At 45.7% G+C, this 7,567-nt stretch overlaps 1 pseudogene; it reads right to left on the bottom strand.

The window, feature by feature from the left end:
• Positions 1-437: 437 nt before the first annotated feature.
• LOC121171529 overlaps positions 438-7,567 on the bottom strand; it is a 28,804-nt pseudogene continuing 21,674 nt past the window's right edge.

Raw genomic sequence — 7,567 nt, 5'->3', positions numbered from 1 at the left:
CCACACCGGGGAACCTGGGATGGTTGGGAGGCTGCGTATGGCTTCTCTTCTTTCTCCCCTATTTCACAAGATATAGGAAAGAAAAAAGAGAATGTAGAAAAAATGGTCTCACCCACATTCCTGTAGCCCTTGACCCTTTTCACTCTAATCAACTATGTAAAAATCATCAAAAATAAAATTAAAAAATAAATTTTTAAAAGAGTGAAAGTTCAAGAAAATGAGTAATATTTTAAAAATGCATGGATTTAAAATTTTTTGCATCAAAATCAACATCTTTTTTCTTCTTTTTCCCTGTTTACATTTTTTATTTTTTCAAGGTAACAGGAATTGTAAATAAATGACAGTAGACCCTTGCCTCTTTTTTCTAAATAAAGGATAACGCAAGATGAATTCTCAAGAAACAAAAAAAGCTATGTACACAGGAACTGTATCTTCCTTCATCGTCTACTTGGAACTAGTAGTTGTGTTGCCATCGTAGAATCAGGAAACAGGCTGTGAGAAGTTGGAAGATGTACATATACTGCTGTTATCATTTTCCCAGCAATCCACCTGCCATGCAATGCATTCACGACAGCAACAGCTGCAGCAATGGATGGGCACTTCACACTGTCCTGAGCTGAATTCTTGTCAGCATAAAATGAATCATTCCTCCATGTTTATTATACTCTTCAATCATCCTTAATCCCTGCATCCCATCCAACTTCTTCTGTTTGAGGATTAAACATGTTAGAGAGCTGGAAATGCTGTGTTTCAAGTGGCTGAACAGAGGCAGCAGCACCTGAAGTGGAAGCTTCAGTCTGTCGGGAAAGTCTTGTTTGCAAACCTGCCGTAGCACCAAATGCCAAAGAACCACTCATTTGCAGTGCTTGCTGTGCTGCCAGAGGAATTGGCAAACCCATATCCTCTGCAAGTCTTGCCATTAATTGCAAATGACCAGTTGTGCCAAGGCCAATTCCAGTCTTTTCCAGTTCATCACTATCCAAAAATGAACTAGCACTTGCCGGAGGCCAGCTCCAGCTGAGTTCAGAGCTCGAGAAGGGTATGTGGAGTCGGGCAAAAGAAAAGACACGGACACTGTCACTTGGAGCCCTCTCGTTACACCTCAAGAAGCTGTCCTTTTTATTTTCTCAGACATATGACAAGCCTCTGCACAAACGTTTGATTGTTCTATTTTTACTTCATGAATAAATGAGTATGCACAGATGTTTGATTATTTTATTTTTTACTTCATGGTCAACCAGGTGCTCATAAAGATAATTCTTCATCTTCTTCAAAGCAAGCCATTATTCATTCTTCAGTAGTAGCCACTGGGCAGGACTCCAAGGCCAAGGCACATGCGATTACCTACTAATCAGTAATACATTCCTACTACATTTTTATTTCCACAACTTGCCAAACACTTAATGGGAGAAATACATCACAAGGGAAAAAAACATAAAAATCCAAGACGAAAGTTTCAAATATTAAATGGCCCTACAACTATAGGCTCTAAAACCCCATAAACAATCAAACAATAATTAAAGGCATATTTCTTTAATAAAAGTATCCTTAATTCCTCTAGCCAAAAATTATAAAGGTGGCTTAAAAAGCTACATTTTCTATGCGCCAAAGAAACTGCACAGACAGGCTAGCCTTTAAGGTCACAGTAACTATATTTATCGCCATAGCAGTTTCAATTAATTTTCCCATCATTTTCATTAATATTTAGGATATTTATCCAGCCCTTTCCCAGACGGTGTGCTACATATCTAGGCCAGATTTTGAGGCAATAGTTAGACATACAATAAGGTGCCAGGAATGGCATGGGCTTAATTATACTCCTGTGAGTAAAGTATTAAAGGCCCACTCACCAAGACATTATCAGTGACATTAACTCCCAGGCTCCAAGTCGGTTGCAAAAAACATCTCACAGGGGCAAACAACAATGCCTTAATACATTACAGAATTCTTAGTGGGGTGATTGTCCATGCAAAAGGGGGTGAGATTGCATCAAGGTGGTTGGAGAGACATCCGCCTTGCTAACAGCTGGAAACTCCTCTGGGCCTTGCCAAACAGAGGAGCTGTTCTTTTCACACCTTCGTGCCATCCACACCCACTGCACGGACCCTAGCAAGCACTGAAGACATCAGCACACTCAGTAACATGGTCAGCCTTCATCAGCCTTCCTGCTAATCCACTCAAATTCATTCAGTTGTTTCAAAGCCTTTTTGGCACATTCTGAATCAGCAAAAGTAATAAATCCATATCCTTTCGAACAACCTGTTTCACTATCCATCATGAGCTATAAACTTTCAATCCTTCCAAAAGGTTCAAAGAGTCCTCCAAACATGTCTTCTGTTATGTTAAAGTGTAACGAGCCCACATAAAGTCTCATAAGTCCAGCACTCCCCTTTTGTTCGCCATTGCTGCAGCTCTGCTTTTTACCACCTGTGAATTCTGTACTATGATTGGCACTCTTAAAACTTGCTGGCTGGTTAATTGTATTGCTAGCGGCAACAAATTCCCCATAAGCAGTTCCCTTGGAACGTCTTGAATTTCTATCAGAAATCACCATCATATCTCAAACCTGCAAGAACATGTCCTACCTAGTGAAAAAAGGCCAAGCGGTGGACACAGGCCCTTTCCTACTGTTGAAAGGAATTCTTCCAAATCCCGAATATCAGGCTCCGAGGGCAGCTAGGCTGGGGTGAATCTAGAAGCAGCAATGGGATTAGAGGAGCCCACGCGGGAGAGCAGGATGGAGGCTTTGGCAGCTCGGGATCCAGCCCTGGATCCCGTGGACAAGCTCCCTGAAATGGCACTTGGTGCTTCTCCTTTGCTCACATTCACCAACACACATACGCACTCACACACAAACACACAGGGCTTCATTAAACATCTTTTTTTCATGAAATACTTGTGTTTGCATAGAACAATTAATCATGTAATTTAAATTACTCATTGTTTAAAAGAAACCTCCATTTGGCTCATCAGAAAATTTAAACAAAGGTGACAAATATTCTGTCCAAGATCTTGTGTAAGGTAAGTGTTGATAGCTGGCTTGTAATCTAGCAAAACAGGATCCACCAGACTAGCCATATTATTCTGCCTTAAAATATAAACATCTTTTAATTCCAAGTTTCCATGAACTTTTTTAAATGTCCTGTGTATCCAATAATAAGCATGGCATTACTTGTAAGTTTATGGGAATTAGATACATTGTTTAAGATAAGGCTTTGGGGCTGGCACTGTGGAGTAGCTGGCTAGCCCTGCTGCAACCCCAGCATCCCTTATGGACGCCAGTTCAAGTTCTAACGGCTCCACTTCTGATCCAGCTCTCTGCCTATGGCCTGGGAAGGCAACAAAGCATAGTCCAGATTCTGGGACTCTGTACCCAGATGGAAGATTGAGAAGAAGCTCCTGGCTTCAGATCAGCTCAGCTCTTGTCATTGTGGCCATTTGGGGAGAGAATCAACAAATGGAGGCGTGCTCTCTCTGCGTGCCTCTCTTTCTCTGTAACTCTGCCTTTCAGACATAAATAAATAAGCCTTTTTAAAAAAGATTATGCCTTGTTAAGATATATTTTCTTTTACACAATAGAAAAAGATTGGAAGAACGTACACAAGATGGCAGAGCTCTAATAATGCAACTGTAAATTATTTTATTCTGTTATGCTCCTTATTTAGATTTCCTAAAGCTTCAACTACAAATATCTATTTTTCATTTAGAAATATGTCTCCCAAATTGAAATATGGTAGAAACAAGGCACAAACATATTTGACTTTTAAAAGTGAAAGAACACTAGCTGTTGATGCTCTTTTTACTCGCAACGTGTAACCTGGATGTTTACAAAAACCTAGCTTCAGTAATGTTCCTGGTGAGCTTTTTATCTGAAAAACTTAGTGAAGTCATTAGTTTGGCCCCACAGGTCCCTGCCCAGCGTCATATGCTCTAGGACCAGGGAATTAGACAGGAGAGAGGTCAGAATACTGGCAGAGTCAGAGCCAAAGCAAGCAGGTCTTTACCAAAGGAGATGCCTCACAGGAGACACATGGGTCACCCACTCAGGCAGTGATGAAGATAGCTCAACTTTGCATCAGGAAGCGGGGTGAGCTTATACTGCTCAGCCATAATGCTGAAGCCAAATCAAAGAGCTCAGCAAATCACAGCAGTGTGGCTCTGATTTGTTCATCATTTATTAAACAAACGTTTATCCGACACCTGCCAAATGCTGAGATTGCCTGAGGCCCAAGCAAACGAAGAGGAAGCATTTTCCAGAGATACTGCATGGCAATGGAAGAGAGGGTGAGGGGGGGGAATACATCACACACACACACCAAAAAAAAAGGTTGGGTATGAAGTGCTCTGAAGATAACAAAGCAAGGAAAGAGGCTGGAGAATGGAGAGGGGTTTGCCTACCTTAGTTGGGCTGACCAGGAGAGATCTCCAAGACGTAACATTTTGGCAGAGACATGAATGAAGACAGGTAAGAGAAAACAAGGCAGAAAAGATAAGTGTAAAAGACTTGAGGTTTGAGCAACTCAAAAGTCTGGGAATTGAGGTTGATCCTGTGGTTTAGTACGTTAAGTCACCACCTGCAACAACAGCATCCCAACCGTGCCACTTCAAGTCCCATCTGCTCCACTTCTGACCCAGCTTCTTGCTAATATGCCTGGGAAGGCAGCAGAAGATGGCCCTAGTACTTGACCCCTTGCCACACACATGGGAAATCCAGATGGAACACTAGGCTCTTGGCTTCAGCCTGGCCCAACCCTGGTCACTGTGGCCATTTGGCTGATAAACCAGTGGATGGAAGACCTTACAATCTGTGTCTGTCTCTCTTTCTTTCTCTCTCTGTAATTTGTCTTCCAAATAAATAAACTTTTTAAATAGCAGGCTTGGCACCAGATAAATGGATTTGATGCTCAGGGTCTCATCAAGCTAAAATCAAGGTGTTGAACAGACACCTTCAGTCACCCTCTGAAGCTTGTGTTCTTCTTTCAGATCAACTAGGCTGCTGGCAGGACCTGGTTCACTTCACTCGAAGGACTGAGGTACTCAGTGTCCTATCATCAGCTGAGGGGGACAAAGGACAAAAGTACTATATGCCAGCTGAAGGCAAGTGCCTAGGTTGCCTTGTACCTAGGCAAATGTCACACCACTGAAAGAAAAGTAGCCAGTAGCTGCTGGTACTCTATGCCTGGTTAAAGCCAAATTTGTGTTAAATATACCAGTGTACCAGCAGTTTCCAATTCTATTTTATTTTTTTTTTTAAGATATGTGAGGAAGACAGGGAATGCTGGGCTGGGTATGCCACCCTGATCCCCAGGATTATGGGCTGCAGATTGCATAGGGAAGCAGGTATGAGGACATATTGGAATGGGAGTGGCTAAGGGCATGTATGACAGGGAGGGAATGCCTTCTGGGGTCTTCCACAGACCCAGGCCACTGCATTCACAGGCAGGTGAGGTAACTGAGACAGAGTGGTTTGGGGGGGGCATAAAATGGCATATCTGGACCAGGTCAAGGTACCTGCCCACATGAGAGACCTGGACATCACTAAATAGCATCACTCACCACCCAAACAGTGCCCACAAAAGCTGGGGCTAGGGAATATGTCTGGCTGGGCTTGGTTGCAGTACCCACTCATAAGTGTTGGAGCAATGGGTGCGTCATGTCTGGTTGAGCCACAATATCCATCAGAACACAAGAGAACCAGATCTGGGGACAGATTTTGCAGCGGACTTGTGGGCTAGACTGTGGGATTAAGGCACCTTGCCAATTTGTGCAGCGAGCTAAGCGTGGTGACACATTAACACAGACTGAACCACAAATTTACCAGGAATAGAAGGCCAAGTTGGGCCAGGCTACAGCATCTACTGGCACATACAAAGACTGGGACAGAGGACAGACCATACCAAGTAGGGGCATGGCACCACCAGCATGCCTGAGACCCAGGGCCTGGTAAGGGGACTTGGGAAACTCTCCCGCTAAGCCACAGCTCCCACTGGTGAAGATGAGATCTGTGGCTGAGGGAAAGACAGACAAGGCTCCAGCATGCTTCAGCATATGTGTGGGCTAGGTCTGGGGGCAGGCCAGATTGGGCCGGGCCAAGGCATCCACTGGCACACAGGAGGACCAGGACAGAGTATAAGCCATGTCTGGCTGGGCTAGGCTGCAACACCCACCAGTGAAAGCTGAGACTTTGTGCAGGTCATGCCAGGCTGTGTGAAAGCACCCACCAGTATATACAAGATGCAGAACTGGGAATAGCTTTGGTAGGGGAATTTTGGGGACTCCCCTGCTAAGCTGTAGCTCCTATTGGTAAATGCAAGAGCTGGAATTATGGGCAGACCAGGCTGGGCAAGGCTGCAGCACCATGCATGTGAGCTAGGTCTGGGGTTGGACTGGACTGGGCTACACCGCAGCATCCACTGACACTCAGGAAAACTAGCATGGGTGTGGCACCCACTGGTTTATGAGAGTCAGGTCTGGGGATGGGACAGAATGGGTTAGGCTGTGGCACTCGTGGATGAGAGCTAGAACGAATGAAGGTCAGTAGGATTGGGCCACAGTACCTGTGAGTGTCAGGACAGGGCTGGCCATGTCAGGTTGGACCACAGCATCCGCTGGCATATCCAAGGTCCAGGGCTCAGAGCAGGCCTGGTGGAGAACTCGGGATAATCCCATCTACTAGACTGTAGTTCCTACTGCAGTTTGAGAGATAGAGTTTGGAATAGGCCAGGAGAGGCTGAGCTGCAGCACCTGTCAGCATATGTGTGAGCCAGGTCTAAGGGTGGGCTGGATTGGACCAGCACACAGCACACATTGGCATAAGAGAGAGCCTGGCCATAGCACAGCCAGGGTGGGTTGGATCGTAACATCTACTAGTTCACGTGACACCTAAGGGTGGGCCAGGCTGGGCTAGGTTACTATACCCACTGGCAAGAGCTGGGACTGGGGTGGGCCTCACTAAGCCAAGCTGTAGCACCTGCTGGCAAATACCAAGACTGGGGCAGGCCGTCTCAGGCCAGGCAGCAGCAGCCACTGGCATGCAAAGACACAGGGCTAGGAGCATGCCTGGGAGTGGGGATGGCAGGGGAACTGTGGACACTCCCCTGCTGGGCTGCAGTTCCCACTAATGAGCATGAGAGCCAGGGCTGGGGGTAGGCCAGGCTGGTCAAGGCAGCAGCACCCATCAACAAATGTGGGCTGGGTCTGTGAGTGCATTGGGCTGAGCTAAGCTGCAGGCACCCATGGATGTATACAAGAGCCAGATGGGATGCAGGATGGACTGGGTTAGGCCACAGTACATCTTGCACCCACGAAAACTGGGGCTAGAGGTAGACCTAGTGGAGGTTCCTGGGAGTTACCCCAACTAGGCCACAGTACCTGCTGGTATGCTTGAAGACCATGATAGCCTGGGCTGAACTAGGGTGCAACATTCATCACTTTGTGTGAGCAGTGGGGCTGAGGGTTGAACTGACCAGGTAATTGCATCTATTGGTATGTGACATGTGCACTGGTTGGTACAGGACTGACCCAGACCCTGCACTGGCTAGTGCACAGTCAGGTCTGAGGTCACCCA

This window comes from Ochotona curzoniae, unplaced genomic scaffold (assembly GCF_017591425.1).
Source record: "Ochotona curzoniae isolate NIBS_2020 unplaced genomic scaffold, NIBS_Ocur_1.0 scaffold_2683, whole genome shotgun sequence".
In the NCBI taxonomy this organism is placed as follows: Eukaryota; Metazoa; Chordata; class Mammalia; order Lagomorpha; family Ochotonidae; genus Ochotona; species Ochotona curzoniae.
Note: the sequence above shows the minus strand (reverse complement) of the source record. Positions and strands in the feature narration are given on the sequence as shown.